Source organism: Cibotium barometz, chromosome 28 (assembly GCF_041138505.1).
Source record: "Cibotium barometz isolate CiBa-2024 chromosome 28, ASM4113850v1, whole genome shotgun sequence".
Classification (NCBI taxonomy): Eukaryota; Viridiplantae; Streptophyta; class Polypodiopsida; order Cyatheales; family Cibotiaceae; genus Cibotium; species Cibotium barometz.
Genome location: NC_141073.1, coordinates 50,832,570 through 50,850,975, shown reverse-complemented (window position 1 = coordinate 50,850,975; position 18,406 = coordinate 50,832,570).

Sequence of the window (18,406 nt, the reverse complement as noted above, 5' to 3'; positions counted from 1 at the left end):
TGATATTCCGTTCCTCAACAGCGTCAGTAAATAGCGAAATTTCGTTACTACTTCATTGCTCATCAGTAGCAAAAATTTGTTGCTAGGCAGCTACCCACAATATCGACATTTCGGTGCTACAATGTAATTTCATTGTTTAGCAGTAAGCGTAGCAACGAAATTTCGTTGTTATATTGAGATTTAAATTTCCAGAGAGTTGTTGAAGATTAAAGTAAGATTATACATGTGACATACATACAAAAAATGATAGTTTTTTTAAAAAATCCATCAGAACCCTTAAAGCCATGTTTGAAAAAAAAATGAAGATAGTTGAAAAATTTTGAAGGGAAATAGTTTATCTAATTGATCAAAGCCACATGTTTAATTTTTTCTTTAATAAACTAAATGCTCTAAACCCAACCTCAAGAATATCTTGTATAGATAGTTCCACAATACTCAAGATTTTTGTCTATGACATTGGTATCATGTCTACTAGCTTGACTTTCTTCCTCAAAAGTTTCTATCACACCATAATCAAATGTGTTTCTTTTAGAATCCACACGATCCATGCAAAATTGCCTTCCCTCTAAGCATATTGCATTATGATAGTTTGTAGTAACATTAAACAAAAGCATGATATTTAGTATAGTGCATTAAACAAGGTGTATAGCATCGATGCATGAGACAGAGATGAAGAATATCCTTACTTGAGGGGGTCACATCCTCATGCATACTCATGCTCTTCTCTTGTGATCATCTTTTCGTTTTTTGATGCCATCAATATTGCCATAGAAGCCATTCTATATTGATCACATTTGGTAGAGGTTCTAAGCCGTGTGGGAATGGTAAGTATCTATTTGCTCTTCTGAAAGCTCTTCTCTCATCCTTTCGTCTATTGATTGCATCCTTATATCTCCCAACAATCAACTTCTCCATGATGATGAGACTATTTAGAATGCATAATGCATTCACCTTTTAGCATAATGCTTCATCCAGTCTTCGTTGCCTCCATTTTCCTTGTGGCACATTAGTGATTAGTCGGCCATTCTCCTCATTGCTCCCACAATTATGGCATGGTAGGATATATGCGAGACATATGTTTTCAGATATACACAAGAGACTCTTGCATCAACCATGCTTGCTTCTGGCCTTGCTCTTTGTTTCACAAAGTACTTTAAGGTTTTCATGAACCATTTAAGAAAAAAAAATACATCGAACATGAACAACATCACAAAGTGCCACTGCATCAACCAAATGTACCACGAGATGCAATTGGCTAGTGAGAATTATTCTATTAACGTTTTTCTCGATCATACACACACTACCTCAATAACATTGAGACAAACCATCTCAATGGATATGGAATCTATCTCCTTTAAGGATATGTACCTACATACATAGCAATCATGTGTACTATTTATTATACATAACTTGTAATTACATGATTTGATCAAATCTTAAATATAACTTAGCTATTGAATTGAAGAGAAGATTCATACCTCACCAAGCTTCCCATTTTGTAAATAGCCTCTCTCACCTTCTTGTCTCCATAATCAACTATAGAAATTGCAAGAATAAATTATGCATAGAAAAAAATGGAAGTTAGCATATGAACCTACACATTATGTACCATAAAGATAAAATGAATAAGCGAATATCTGAATACTTGTAATATCTTATGCCAATCCTGGGTCTTAAGGCCATATAATTTTACCCCTCCTTTCTTTTTGGTCTTTGTGAAGACACCCTTCAATGAATGCATTACTCCCGTTGATGTACAAAAAGAGGCAATCACACTTTTTTATTGTGCTCCTTCTTGCTTAATAACCATGGTGTCTTTGGTAGGACCATGTTACCACTCTCACTTACAATTGGCTATGCACTTTGAAGGCGTCCAATGTTTTGTAAGTTATCCCTTGCACCCTTGGTATCTCTTTTACCAATTAAATGGTTCTAAATATTTGTTTCCACATTCTTGAAGATATGCATGGGATCTAAGAGATGATTTATCTTCAACTCACACCAATATGGAGTTCAAAAGAAGATTGAGTGTCTTAACATCCCATCGGGTGGCGGATTTGGGGTGCTTCTCCATGCCTCGAGCCAATATTTGCCTCTCATCACAAGTGGTCAGACATCATGTGGCACATACCTGGGATGTGAGAAGGAGGGAGAAATCAATGATGTCTATCATACACCAACTTCTTTAGTATAGAGGGTATTTCTGAAACAAGTGATGGTCCACAAATCGGACATCCATGATGTTCGGAGATTTCCAAACCTATTTTAAAATTGAGATGATTGAGAGGTAAAGTAACACAAGTTTAAATTTTAAAGTTATAAAGTTCAAGTATCTACATGAGCACTCCGAGAACCCAGGATAGTCATGCATCATCGAAAGCAAAGCTCCTTTCACCTCCATATCATACCTATTTATTGGCCTTGAGACATCATGCACTTTGATACCTCATCATAGTGTCTCAAGCTCCTCAATCAAAGGCTCGAGGTGCACATCCATGTTTGCCACCTTATACTTGCCTCGAGCAAGCATGATATGACCTTTCTTGATTTTCACCCATGGAGAGAGGTTGTAATTTGCCAATACAATAGGCCAAGTAGACCATGATGTGGACTTGCTGCTACTGTATGTTAAACTTTGTAAGAGATCAGTGGTAATGAGCTTTCATGACTGTCGTCATGTTGTGCCGAATGTGAAGAAAGTTATCAACACTCTTTTCATGCTGAAGGCTAAGGCCATTTAGCATCCATCATGCCACATAGCTTGATTAAGTTATCCACACAATGGCTTACAGTCTATAGGTAGACAAAAATGTATCCAAAAAATTGTAGGGGACAGACTCCATCTTTCAATGTGTCAATAAACAAGGCAGAAAAGATGGCAGCTGTAAGCTTAGAAAAAGACAAGGTAGAAAAGATGGCAGCTGTAAGCGAAGAAAAAGGAAGTAACATACCTTTCCCCATCCTGTTAAGAATTTTGTTTGCATGTCCAAAGCATGGAAAAACACCACATGAAACTTAGAGGTCAGAAAAACTCATCAACTAGAGAGGAATTAATAAAAGCATAAGCGAGAATACAACTCAACTTCAATGTCAAGCCAACATGAAAAACCCTTTACTGAATGAGCGAAATGCATGGCAAATCAAACCACATACGAGCTTATGTAGAAGTGAATCAAGTTGCCAAGTTGTAAGCCAAGATGTTGTGTAGGATTAGCAAGTGTCATTACAGTGGGAAGTAATATTTTCTCCAAGCTCAAACATATAGTGCCCATCTTTGTCATCTTCACGACAAGGAGGGGATTGAGCCGCCCTAGGCAGCTCCGTTCACATAGGCATTCAGAGGAGCAAGATTGGGCCTTGCTCGAGCAAAAGTGCCCCCTTTGTCATGCCTTTCATGCTCAGTATAATGATGCCCACTGTTGGCAATAGGCTTGGCCTACACAAAGCCATCCAGCATCCATGTTCCACCATCATAAACATACTCTTTTATAATGAGACCCTTATACATGAACAAATAAATACCAACATATTTAATGTTGATTAAAACAAGCCATCGAGGGACATGCCTACTATTGATCTGCAACAACAAACCAAATCCCACCTTCTTCATCAACATGGGGCATTCAAAGATCTTCCTTAGGACCAAAATGGTGCCCAAAAATACTCATGTGATCAGTATAGCGCAGTCAAAATCCCTTGTCTGTAATTTGCATCTTCATTGGGCTTGGCCAACGCGGCTTGTGTTTGTTAGAATGTCAGATGCATTAACATGGCCTGATGTTGGAGTTCCCACCTACAATATATCCAATCTAATCAGGAAGATGAATCGTTGAGAATTTCACAAAAAACATTGAAGACTTAAAATTACAAGGTTCAAATACGCACAAAAAGAAGTCACAGTTGTTGGATGAACATCGATAAAAGCATCTCCCACAATTGCTTTCTTTCTGTGCTGTAAGCAAGGAGCATACTTGCTGACAGTGGCACATAACTGAGCCTTTACATACTAATGATTGCATCACAGTTAGACATACTATTAAAAAACTTCAAAGAGAAAAACATTTACTAGAAGCTATTTAAAGGTTGGGAGGGCTTGAAAAATCTTCCATGATTTTACCTGTTGGATTAGGTGTTGACCTTCGATCTTGATGAGAGGTCCCTCTGTCATGTGCAAGAATTGCCATGGACATTCCCTGGAGCTAGTCTAGAAGGGGCAGCCAAAAAAGGAGCATTAGAACCAGGACTTTGAGAATAGTGTGCTAATATGGCATTAGTGGACTAGGAGAAAGCACATGAAGAGGATAAGGATAGCCTGTTGGCTGTACCAAAGGGGCTATCGGCTCTGCAGGACGGGTGCTGTTGGCTGTACACAAGGAAGTTGGCTGTACCACCAGAGGTGTGTTGGCTGAACCAGGTTGGAGGCGGCTGCAGGCGCATCATCATATAGGGCATTTATGTCCAGTCGGCTGTACCAGGTTGGAGGCGGCTGTAGGCGCATCATCATATAGGGCATTTATGACCAGTCGGCCAGCACTCCTATGGTCCAAAGGGCCTATAAATAGGCACAAGTGCTCCTTGTTGTAACCATTTACTCCCACTTTGGGTGTGGGTCTAGACTAGGAGATTTTGGGTGTGTTCCACCTTTTATGTAAGGCAGCCTATGGCTGTAGATTAGGGTACCTTTTTGTACCATATGAATATACTGAATTTCCAGCACATCTCTCTCTCTCTCTCTCTACTCTCTCTCTATATCTGCATTTTGCATGCGGCATTATTGCGAGCAGTTGAGTGGAAAATAAGACCATACTTATTTTTAAAAAAATCTTTAGACATTAGTTTTTTAGAGACAAAACCAGAACACATGGAAATATGTGATGAACCTACTCACATGATCTGTGCCTCCTAGCAATATGTAAAAGATTGTTAAGACCACAAAGTGACAACAGTTCAAGTGAAAATCATCAAAGATGTTCGTGTAGCAAATTAGCAATGGAAGCATTCGGCCTTCTTTGACAACACACATGCTCGAGAATAAGAGCTATAAACACAGCACAATAGTCACTAGGTCAAAAAAGCCCTTGAGAAGCTCCTGGACCCACCATTGTATATCAGGAACCACTCCAATGCCACCCTCACTTTTAACCATCTGATTTGCTTCCACGTGGACATTGTGAAGGAAACTTTACATAAATACGTCAGATACCTTCATTCTTTGATTTTCTCAATGAACATAGCCTTGCACAATATATCATGACTTTAGTCGAGACACGTCGATGTTGATTGGCCTTATGCTCCAATATCATTAGCATAGGAGCCCCTAAAAAATGCCCAACTGTGCCCAAGATCCCTACACAAGCATAACTGTTAAGAAAACCAAGTACCTCCAATCCATGATTGCAAACAATTCCACAATCACTATGAGGAGAAAGGTGGGTTTGGCTAGCACTCGCCACCCAAACATAGTCCGCAAACCGGATACAACAGTAAGCTACTCCCAAGCTAGAGACAACAAAACCCTGACCAATCACATCCAAAAAGTATGCATGTCCCATACCATGCACTCCAAGTCACCTAGACTCCTGATGTGACTAGCGAATGGGCTATCCAATCGCTGGTTGGGAGGCCCCTCTCCCAAAGTCTCAGTCTCAAAGAGAAACTCAGCCTCAACCCAACTATCTATAACCCAATAACCTGGTTCACACTTTGATTAATTGTTCAGCCTCAATGCTAGCCTTGTTGTGACCAAACAATAAGGAGCCTTAAGCACATCAGGGTTCTTATTACGAGCAAGCTTTGATAGATTCTATTTGGACCCTATGATTGGTAGCTCATTTGATCAACCAAATTATCGTGTAGATCAAATAACTACACTTTACATCTACTCAAATGGGTCTTCTCAATTTGGTGCGTCTAATCTGGTGAATGATGAGATTCATGGTGTAAATTTTGATGGTATGAAAGAGCATTCTTTCAAGAAAATGCATTACTTGTAAAAATTGTGCAAAGAGGGGATGTACTTGGCACAACTCTGTTGTATTAACCTGCACCAAAGGGGGGCATACCGGCCAACACAGAGATGCGCAGGAGAGGCCACGACAACGCTCCTCGATGACACCCTTGCTTTGTGTCTTCTTATGCTTGGAGTTTTTGGCTACCTTGGCAGTGTGGCCAGGGACCCCACATATGAAGTAGTGGGACCCGTTTTGCGAGAGCTCGATGGTGGTCTTCATCGTTGTAGCTTGCCAAAGGGCCTGTTCCGTTGCAATACCTATAGCTTGAGCATGTCACCAGCAACACTGAGTGCGCATCCTTCTACACGCCCTGGTTCTTGCCGATCAACTTAACCAAGATTAGCCGAAAGTTAGGGTTTTTTCATTATTTTTAATAAAAATTTTACACCACACCCTCTCTCTCTCTCTCGGCTCTTCTTCTCACTCTAACCTCTCTCTCTTATCAACACACACATGTCCCTTACTTCCCTCTCATAAGCACACACATGTCCCTTACTTCTCTCTCTCTCTCTCTCTCTCTCTTTCTCTCTCTCTCTCATGAACACATGCATGTCCCTTACTTCCCTGTCTCAATGCGTGATTAGAGTCATGGAAGCTGAAGATTCTACTGGCTAGATTCGTACTTCCCCCCCCCTCTCTCTCTCAATGATTCTACTAGCCAGATTTCATCAAATCTTTCTGCACCAAACCAATATACATGAAATCCAGTCAAGCCAATGTTTCTTTCATGCATTCACCATTTAGTATTCTTCTTTAAACTCATAGATTTTTTAGTGCAAAAATTCAAAGATTAATTTCTAAAATCTTGTCATCTCTAGTGACCTTATCTTTGATCATCTCAAGATGTTATAAGCACTTAGGACTAAGCTAAGACCTTATTCTCAAAGTCATCTTAGGTCTTAAATCATAATCATCTCTAGTAATCTCTTTGTTGTCTCACTTGAACCAATAAAAGCTCACATGTTCTTAGCTTTGATCATCTTAGGATTTTATAAGCACTTAGGGCCAAGCTAGGTCCTTATTCTTAAAGACATCTTAGGTCTTAGATCATGATCATCTCTAGTAATATCTTTGTTATCTCGCTCGAACCAATAACATCTCACATGGCCTATTGATCATCTCGAGATTTTATAAACACTTAGGGCCAATCTAGGTCCTTATTCTTAAAGTCATCTTAGGTCTTAGATCACAATCATCTCTAGTAATCTCTTTGTTGTCTTGCTCGAGCCAATAAGAGCTCCTACTATATGACCTTACCTACGATCGTTACGGTTGAATTAAAAGATGGATTTCATTGTGGTGAGATGAAGACAAGGGCTTTGATGGGTGCAAGTAGTCTAGAATATGAATATGTTGATTGTTTGAACCACTCAAATCAAACAACAAATTCAGCTTGTGACCATGGCCATCAAAACACTTGGTGATATTTCATTCATGTGGAGTCACTTTAACATTTGCATCAACAGACTCTGCAAACTCACCCCATGCAACCCTATACTTTCCTCTGTCAATAGTAGTAAAGGGGGCTGTTGTGCTATTCTCATAAACAAAACCACGAGCGAAGGTAATCGAAAGCTCATGATTGATGGGCTCTTGGTGGTACACCTTATAATGCAAGGTCACCATTTTTGAATAGAGGTGAGGATTTAAATCCTGAGAATAATGATAGCCAATCTTTGACTAGTATGTTTACATCCATCAATTGCCTTAGGTTCGGTATGAAAATTGTGCTTTGTGTGACAATATCGCCTTAGCATGGGAAGCTCAAGAAATGGAGGTACCCAATGAGACGAGCCTGTTTTAGATGCCATTGTTGTGATCACCCTCTCCGAGATGACAACCTAGAAGCACATGAGGGCTCATGTTGCTGAAACAAGGAGAGCATGAATGGATGTATGAACATGCAGTGAATCAAACCCTTAGCTAGACCACTAGAAAGTGCTAAAGCCATAGAGAAATATTCACAAGTTCTGTCCATATTTGGCAACCATGCCCTAAGTCTTGATTTAAATCAAATAAGGGAGATCCCAAGGAATCATAAGAACAAAGCTTTTAGAAAAAACAATGGAGTGTTTCCAATAGATTAGAAATCGTGAAAGACTATGATAGCAAGATATTAAAGAAGAAACCTAGTCATTTCTAGTGACCTTAGCTTTTATCATCTCAAGATTCTATAAGTGAAAGGACCAAGAAAAATTCTATGAGCTCTTCTCAACCCTAATATGATCTTATGTGCTCGTAGGAAGTCTTATGGGTCTTATGATCTCATTCAATCTCTAATAAGATTTTTTAAAATTATATTAGCTCTTACATGAACTATATGAGCTCTTACATAAATTATGAGATCTTACATTAATTATGAGATCTTACATTAATTATGAGATCTTAAGAAATATTATGAGCTCGTGTATGGTCTTATGAGATCTTGAGAGCTTCTACCATACACTATGTGGTCATAAAAGCTAATCTTAGACATTAAAGGATGATCACATTGTTCTAGGAAATTTCATGACCTCATATATGGTCTTATGAGATCTTAAGAGCTTATACCATACACTATGTGGTCATTAAATCTGAGCTTAGACATTATAAGGTGATCACATTAATCTAAATTGTATACATGCAAGCAAAATCATGTTTAAAGATTACCACCTCAACATGGAAAGGGAGAAGCATAGTGGCAAATGTATATTAAGTTTAAAGAACTCTTATGAGCATAAAGCAACTCTTTTGTTCACTTTTACTTCTCAAACGATTCCTAGTCATGTAAGAAAAATCATGTTTATGACTACCGCCTTAATATGGAAAGGAAGAAGCACAGTGGCAAATGTATATTAAGTTTAAAGAACTCTTATGAGCATAAAGCAACTCTTGTGTCCACTTTTACTTTAAAGATTCCTAGTTTTGAGAGTGGGTTGGTGATTGGTTTAGATTACATAAGAAACATTGTATCTCCACAAAGTAGCAATCTCACAAGTGGGACACTGGCATCACTCTCTCAATGTTGCTCTCACAGCTAGTATACCTAAGACTAGGAGAAAATCTGTTGTGTGGGTACATTCCTAGTAGGGAACTTAGCTTTGATCATCTCAAAATGTTATAAGCACTAAGACCAGGCTAAGTTCGATGAGCCCTTCTCAACCCTTATGTGATCCTATGGGCTCATAGAGGAAGTCTTACGGATCTTATGATCTCATTAGATCTCTAACAAGATTTTATGAAATTATATGAGATCTTAAGAAAGATCATGAACTCATGTATATGGTATTATGAGATCTTAAGAGGTTTTATAGCTACCCTTTAAAAGCTATGTAGGTAAATTCTATCAAAACACTCACTCTTTCTCACCATTCCCATGCAAAATGTTCTTTCCCATTGTTTCGCAATATCAACACAAATCTTTTGTCCTATTTGTATATATTTTAACTTAGTGCAAGCTTAATATGGTTTCTCAATTTTTTTTTCCAATTAATTAATTTGCTTATAGAGAAGTGTGCTGCCATCCGTATCTTTGGATACGGCCCTGGTTTTTGGCCTTCTTGAGCAGGTTATTTTCTATGTTATTCAAGTTATGTCCTAGGTGCAGGAGTGGAGGATGTAAAGTCACTCAAGGGCTGTAGTGGTAAGAGGTTTTTGCGTTATAGAGAGAAAATGCCTACCAAAGAGGGGGAGCAAGAAGAGAAGAGACTCAAGAGCGATTAGCTCTTTTCTTTATAAATATTTTTATTGTAAATCTTCAATATAATGGAATGGTGCAATTATTTTTTATTTTCAAGTCAAAAAGCCTTACAACTTTCTTCTAAATGTTTACTTCCTAAGTCAAAAATGTTTACAACTTTATTCCAAATACTTTCAATTTCAAAGTGCTATTTCTACTTCCAAATTCTTCCTATGCGATGAAGATCTCCATGTTGCATGATGTGCTCGTCCTGTGCCAGCTTTCCACTTTAGTGATCTTCTCTGTTTGGCATTATTTCGTGCTGCCCTTGCTAGAGTACTCATACTTGCCCTTTCCATGGATAGTTTTCGCCCAAAAGTGTATCTGTAAAACCAGTTAAACATCTCATTGAGGTATTTTGTACGAGTCTTCCCTCCTCCATGCCGAGTGTTTTTAAAATCTACTCCTCTTGCTTGATAGTGAGATTTCTCCATTCCTGTTGTGTGCTCCAAATGTCCAGAGAACCATACTCATTCATGAAGTATGCACCATGAGCATAAAGAATGTGCTATAAAAAAATTAAGAGAGTTAGTAGTTATTCATACTCGTTTCTTAATATCCAGTAGGAAGGAGCAAATGTGTTTACCATGTAGTGCGTAATGTTAGTTTCACCCCATGTATCAACCATGGACTTCGTAAAATTAGAAAGCTTGTCTTTAAATTTTTGTCGCTCCTTTGTGGTTGTCGTACTTTTGGTTAAAAGTTTCACCATCTTATTGAAGTCTGACCAAACCTTCTCATGTAGAGTTATAAGACTTGAATTGGTGCAGTCAAATGTTGTACATTTGCATAAATCCTTCCACAAGTTCCAAGGCTTGGTTGTTGAGTCCTTGGCATTTTCTGGCTTCTCCAAAAAATGTCTTGCTTTATTTCCACTCATGGACACTTGTTATGCAACCTCATGATTCATGCCAGAGGTCTTTTTGTTAACAGTAATCTGCACATTGCCACCATGGCACCCAATTGAGTTGAGTAGTTGCTCTACTTTATGAATTAATAGCTTCTTCTTGTCGTTCTTTACCTTGCATAGTAAATGCATAATCTATGTGACACTTGAGCAAACGGTCAAACACACGCATGAATGCATGCAGTGTATAGAAGTGGACATTCTTCAGGTCAAATAGAATTATAGGATTCCATTTTGGGTCTCTCAAATGCCTATTTGGCACAGCTAGCATGTTGGCAGACAAGACACCTCCAACCCAGTTGCCAGCATCGTGCATGGAGCCATGCTCAATATCTTGATTCTCAATCATCCTCTTCTTTCCTAGCTTTTTTTTGTTTTCCCTCACCATTCTCATGCACCATGGACAAGGATTTGGGGTGTTGGCACCTTCTGGACACCCAAGCAAGCACTTTATTGTCTTCAGGTCCCCAAATGCCAATCTATTGTATGAGTGCCCTTGCCCTCTACCTCAAGTTTTTCTCCCTGAATCTGTGCTTTGATGACAGTGGTAATCCAGGGTATCCTATCAAACATCCAAGCAAGAACTTCATGTGTCTCTTTTGGTACTTCAAATGCCCCAAGCCACCATATCTCTTTCTCAGATTGGATACTATATGAGGGAAGGTCTAGCTTGCAAATCCTCTCCCTATCAGAAGTTTGGTTGATCTCAGTATTCCCCTCAAATGTGTCTTTACTAAGAAAAGACGATAACTCTGAACTTTTTGCATATGCCATAGCCTCATTCATGAGTGTGATACTCATTCGCTCTACCCTCTTTCCTTTCACAATCTGACACTCATCCATTTTCAACACAAAGCTGACTTTGTTACCTTGCATGACAAACAAAATTAAATAAGCTTTGATTTTTCATAGACTTTTTCAATTACTTTGCAAGAGATTAAAGTTACTTACAATTATTAGGTAATCCATAGAATAAGATCATAACTTTCTAAAGACGTTGTAGATCAACAAATATATTGTTGAACTCATTTTAAGGAACCACAATATTACCATTGTTGCCTCGCTTTTTTCCCCAAGCTCTAATGGTCAGCACATTATTGACACAGTGGTACTCTCCAATCTTATGTTGCACATGTTCATTGCATGTCCTCTTTTGGGGTAGGAAAAATATTTCATGTGATGCCTTGTTTGCGTGAAGTGTATCTTGCAGTAATTGATGGAGAGCCTAGTATCCTTTTGTGCTTATGCCCCTTCATCGCATGCATTTTGAACTTCCTCAATGCCTAAGATATTAGTTATATCTTTCATTATCTCATTTGCAAGTATCTGTCATACCTTCTTGTAGAGTGGATCTCGAACTATGGAAAGAATGTCATGTTTTCTCACGTAGATATGTAACATATCTCCAATATCTTGAGGACCATTATCACCACACGCATCTTTAAGAAAGGTCCTGTAATGAACTAACAAAGATTACTTATAGCGGCAATATTATATAATGAATTAATAGTTAATGAAAAAAATCAAACAATAGATACACTCTAATAAGAATAACTTATATCCAGAAATCAAACAAACCTTGCTACATGAATTCTTCGCTTGAGAGCACCACCACCAATTGCAAGTGTCTAAATGTTGTTCATTGTCCTCTTTCGCTCTCTGGCTCCCATGGGTGTGCTCTTCGAATGTGAGATTGTATCCTGTAACTTGAGGATGTGGTCCTCTTTCTCTTTGCCCTCTCTCTGTAGCTGTAAAATATTATTCTGTGTAATTTCGAGAGCTTGTTGCACACTACTCAAAGTGACTTGCAAGCTATGAATTTGTGAGTTTGGAAATTGAACCTTCCATACATCACATATACTTAAGCGTTTGCAATATCCAAGGAGCCCATTCTCCCCCTCTCCAGCAAAATGAATGAATGAGGATAGGTCTGTGATGGAGAGAAATTTAAAGAAAGATCATTAGGATATAAATACCCATCTAACAACCCAAAGATCCACATTACAATGACCCTGCTATCTTCTTTCTTGCTTCTCCTGTGCGTTTAGACATTCTTTTCTGATAGGTGCATATTCATTCAAGATGTGAATATGTAAGTCTACCTTCCTCACTCGTGATGAATTTGAGGTGTTTGTTATTTCTGTGAGTGCCATAGTAGACACAATGGAAGATGGTAGATAGCTTGGATCCCAAAGAGAAGCTTGAAAGGGAGACCTACTGCAAAGAGAGGAGGGCTTGGGAGGGAGAGAGAGAGAGAGAGAGAGAGAGAGAGAGAGAGAGAGAGAGAGAGAGAATCTTTTAGTTGTTGAGTCGGACAGAGAGGAGATGTGATAGTAATCAATGAAGAAAACGGTTTTTAGGTGGGTTTGCAATAAAATATAAATTTTAAATTGCTAGCCTATCCAAAAATTTAAATTTAAATTTAACTTTTAAATAAAAAAACGTAAGTTTTCCTTGTCTTTTAATGACTTGATTTAGAATTTGTGGGAACTTCAAAAACGCAATGAAAGTGTATTAAACAAGATTGTCTTTTAATGACTGTTGATATGAAATTTAGAGGGAACTTTAGAAACACAATGAAAGTGCATTAAATGTGATTGAAAGTTATTTTGAGACAATTATTTTGAATTGTAATAAAAAAAATTTTGGAGCCCTTATATGGACGAGATTGATGATGTTTTAGTGGCTAGAAAGAGAATCCTAGAGTGAAAATCCTAGAGAGGGAAAGCTAGAGAGATCCCCTACTTTTAGGACCAAAAGTAGGCGTCATTATGAGGTTTGTCTTCTTAAGCCTCAATAAAATTAGTCTTAATTCTTTAAAATTAGGGATCCTTACAGGGGCCTTTTTATGCTCAAATGACCCTAATGGAGACATTTTCTATTTAAGAGAATATATTAATTGGAGCTTACCTAAGAAGACTTGTGACACTTGTACCAATCCATCCATAAGTTGTTTGCAAGTTTAATAACTCCAAGTTTGCAAAGGGGTGCTTACATGCATAAGTTGTTTGCAAGTTTAATAGCTCCAAGTTTGCTCGCAATGTAGATTATGAGCATTCCTCATGCAAAGGGGTGCTTACCTCTCTATGCAAGGTTTTCTCCTCTTATGAAATTGGAGCTTACTCTCTATCATCTATGACCTCCCGTTCAAAGAATTCATTCACCATGTCTTACATGATGAGATCCCCTTCCTCTTCATGTGGCAATGGTGGAGGCACCTCATTCATTGGTTGGAGAAAATGATTCTCAAGCATGCTTTTCCTATGAAGCCTTACCACCTTTCACAATCTATCCAATGTAATTGAATGGTGTGTCATATTATGTAACACTCTTCTATGGTTTCCTCTATGTCATCATCCGCACTTGGTCGTGCCAATGTCTCATGAAGCCCATATGTGTACAGATATGCTTAATTGTTATACAACGATGTCATATATAGTGGCCCTTACATTGATCACACATATAATGTACTTTTTCTCCTCAACCATACTTTGGAACCAACATCTAGCCCTTGATCACTGTTAGACATTTGAAATCAGGCCAAAAATTAATCTGTATTAGTATAAAAAGACATGAGCTATCCAAAACTATCGGGTGGAAAGTTGCCCAGGGTTTCACTGTGTTTATAACATAGCGGCAAAATTTCACTTCTCAATAATGAAATAATGCTGCTCAATAGTGAAATAATGTTGCCCAGTAGGCGAAATGCTCATTAGCGAAATATCATTGCTCTCAAGAGGTAAAATTTGTAGCAAAATTTCACTATTGAAGCAACGACCTGCAAGCTGATACTCTTGCCTAAATTGCCACCTCTGCGATCCGATTCCTTTCTACCTACCTCTCCCATTGTTGCACATCACCCAAGCCCTTTCACCTCTCCCTCCATCAAAGCTGTAACATACCTCCTAGATTAACCAAGTTATGATTAAAGATAATATTAAGTTTTGGATGCTAGAGATTTTAGTAATGAATTCCGGTAGGTTTTCAGCAGAGCAAAAATTCCAAGTGTTAAAATTAAGTGAAAATTCAAGATTGAGTTTTCAATTAGTTAGTATACTCAAAGGAAGGCTTTAAGTGTGTAGATGGACATGTAAATCGAAATTTGATAATTTAAAAAAAAAAGTAAAACGTAACCTATTTTTGGAGTCGACTTTCACATACACGTGATTTTGGTAATTCCACCTACGTTGGGTTGTAGACTGCACACGTTTTAGTAATTTTAAGTATCCACGCAACTAGTTTCTGAGATAACTGTGCTTGAAGTTATATCTATTGCAGTTGCAGCCCTGACTGCAGATCTAAGAGGCTTGCCAAATCTATAAACAGCTTTTCCACAACTTCTAGAGAGTAGACATGAATTCCCAATCAATTAAGACATCAACAAATATATCGGGGAAGTACACAAATACTCTTTTATTATTTTGTTCTAAATTCTTTTAAGATTAAAGAAATAAATCGATAAGCATGTATATGAGAGAATCTGAGCCAATTTATGGTGCACTTAACGGTGAGTAATTCTTGAATTTATTAATTATACATGATCGCTTTAGTCTAAAGACTCATAGAATAAACACTTTTGGAGTTAAAGAACTAAAAGATAGAATGTTTGACTAGTTTATGACTAAATTTTAGGTATAACCTTCATTATCGGCTATTTTGCGAAGAGTTTATCTTTCCATGTGATATGAATGAAATGTTGAGGTAAACACAAAAGTTTTAGAGGACAAGAAACTCTACAAGAGTGTATGAGACTATAGAAGGCCAAATCCCTTTTATTTTTGAGTTATTCAAGTGCAACGTGGGGCACTTGGCTATTTTTGACAGTTTTATGCCGAAAACATAACTTTGGCCATTTTGAATGTTCTCAAAAAGACCTTAGAACTCATTTTTAGAGAACCATCATTGAGATATGTTTTATACAACATTAGAAGTCCTAAAACTTTGTAGTTTTGACTTTTCTTTAATTCCAAATAGATTAGAAGATATTACTCTCCTAAAGAGACTAGTTGTTAGGCTTTACCTTAGAAATTGTTATCAAGATTGACTATCTTATCGATATAGACTGGATGGACTAACGCATAAGCATAGTTAAGACTTAGCTATTAGTGACTAGAGATGATCTTGCTGGTTAGAACAAAGATTTTCATGTGACTTAAAAGACTAAGAGAAGTTAAGGATTGTTTGAATTAAAAGTTTGTTTTATACTTGAAGTTGATTTTGATTGATTTGAATATGCTTGTCTTGAAAGATTATGGACTAGAGATGAGTGTAAGATGATAAGTATGACTTATGATTGCTTTGTTTTGAAATGAATAATTGATATGCATGTGTATGAATGATTGATATGCATGTGTATAATGAGATTTTGAGATTCGGGCCAGTCGTCCTTAGACAGGGAACGTCGCATAGAGAATGAAATTTATGCCCTCTGGGAGCCATGTGGTAGAACCCAGAGTGGACGAGATTCAAAAAGAGGCATACTCGGGATAACTGCTATTAATAAACCTCCATAACCATAGCTTCAAGCTTTGCAAATAAACAAGAAGGAGATAAATATAGCAACTATGTATGACAAAAAGAGTGGGTTCAATCTCCCCCCTTGCATGAGTGAGTATTCTTCCTCATGCATGTATTTATGTATTAGCAAAAAGTAACTGCTCACAAATATATCTTAATACATTCCACTTTGGGCCATTAATATCAAAAAGTAGCTTGGTTCCCAAGCTTGTCTATTTACATTAAAATTGTAGCAATTTAAATGAAATTATGGGTGGGCGACCATCGTTGCACATCAAAATACAATGGCCGTGCAACGGCCAAAATCCATCGCACCCACGCTACTCCGTGCACTAATCTGCTCACCAAAAAACAAGACACATTAAATCTCACTTATCCGTCCAACACGATGTGACCTCTGCTCCTCCACGCTCTCGCATGTAGCCAGTCACGATCATGTAGCAAATGAGCGTACCATAAATATCACATAAAATATCAAATAATTCTCATTTCCATAACAAGTTCAACTCAATAGTTGCTAGATAACATTGTCTAAGGTCACTAGCTCATATATTTAAGTCTTCTTTCTCATGTAGAAAGTGCTAAGTACCACTTTACCTAATGTTAACATGTGCTACTTAGCACTTTGCCTAATCTAGCTATGCTATTGAGCATTATGGTTAAGATAAATTATGTGCTAACTGGCACCCACCTTGCTTTATGAGCTAGCCTACCAGAATTGATCAAGGATGATGTGGAAATTGACTCCTTCAATAATGAGGATCCGCTTGAGAGGACCACGGTCCACTATCGAGACTAAAGACCTTCATGTTCCACCCACCAAGCACCGAGACACTTCACTGCGCCCAAAGCTCTTACAAAGCAGAAGGGTGAGGATAACACTAAAGGAGGTGGCCAAGAGAAGAGTGACCAGAACCTAGGGGATTCACTCTTAGAAAACTTTTGATATCACGTGAGTGTACAAGAGGAGGGTTTTTTGAAATGAGGCATAAGCTTTATAAGGTAGGGGGGTAAGGCCATGTATTTAGAGGTGAATACTAAATCTTAAATTTAAGTTAGGGGAAGGGGACCTTAGGGGAGTGATTTACAATGATGATTTCCTAATACTTAGCATCTATTTCTTAGTAGCATGCATGAAGTACTTATGTTCACTCAATAAGGTTCAAAGTAACATATTTTAATCTAAGGAGAGGGAGTGTGTAAATGCTAGAGAAAAAACATAGATATAGGGAAGGGGGGGTGACATTCATTTTTAAAGGTATCCTTATGAGCTTAATAGGGGTGTTATCATATTATGAGCTTAATAGGGGTGTTATCATATTATGAGCATCATATATAGGGGATTTTCGTGAGGTTCATGCACGCAGGTAACGTCCCCCTTTATTGTGAGTGAATCCATTGGGAAGCAGAACAAGGTGAGAGATGCTTCACCACCCAAACCTGCCATGAATGATGAGAAATCCTTTATGGTCAAAGGCCAAAAGAAGCGTGAGTTGAACAAGGATGTGGGAGCCACGTCTCAGGCCAAACCTATTTGCAAAAGTGCGTGGGAGTGCCAAAGGAGGTTAAGACAAGGCTGATTTGAACAAGAAAGTGGGAGATGATTTGCCGTTAGAGCACTTGCTGCACAAGAAAAGTAAGAAAGAAAAGAAAGTGCACACACCACAGGTTACACCTGCAAAAAAAAGCCAAAGCCCAGTCTACAAGTGCTCACGGTGAAATGAAGTCCGGCAAACCATGTGCTTCCAAAAAATTGTGACATTGTTATAGCTGGGATTTCTCGTGTTTGTTTTGAAGCATTTTTTGCACTTGCCATTCTTAGCCAAATATTGCCACACTGACTTACATTTTTGCAATCAAACCTTGTATCCAGAATGTTTCAGCCTACTTCACCAAACTCAACGTGTAAATGAGTTGAAAAGGCTATGCTTGCCACACAAAGGAAAACCAATACTGCTAGGCTTGGCATTGCTTTGATGGTTATATATACTAAAGGCCGTGCTGTTGACGAGGCAAAGTGAGTGCTTAAGAATCTTAATATTTGTGATATATATATCCAATGACACTGCTATCCACAAAACAGCTACCAATGCTATGTGCTCTTGCCCAGGCTCATCTATTCACATGATAGCATAATGGTGGTGATCATGAGCTCATGTGGCCATGACATTCCATTGGTAATACCCCATAACCCTCAAATCAGAAAGAGGGTGGGAGCTCATGCCTGGAGGGCAGCAGCGCCTTCAAAGGGGC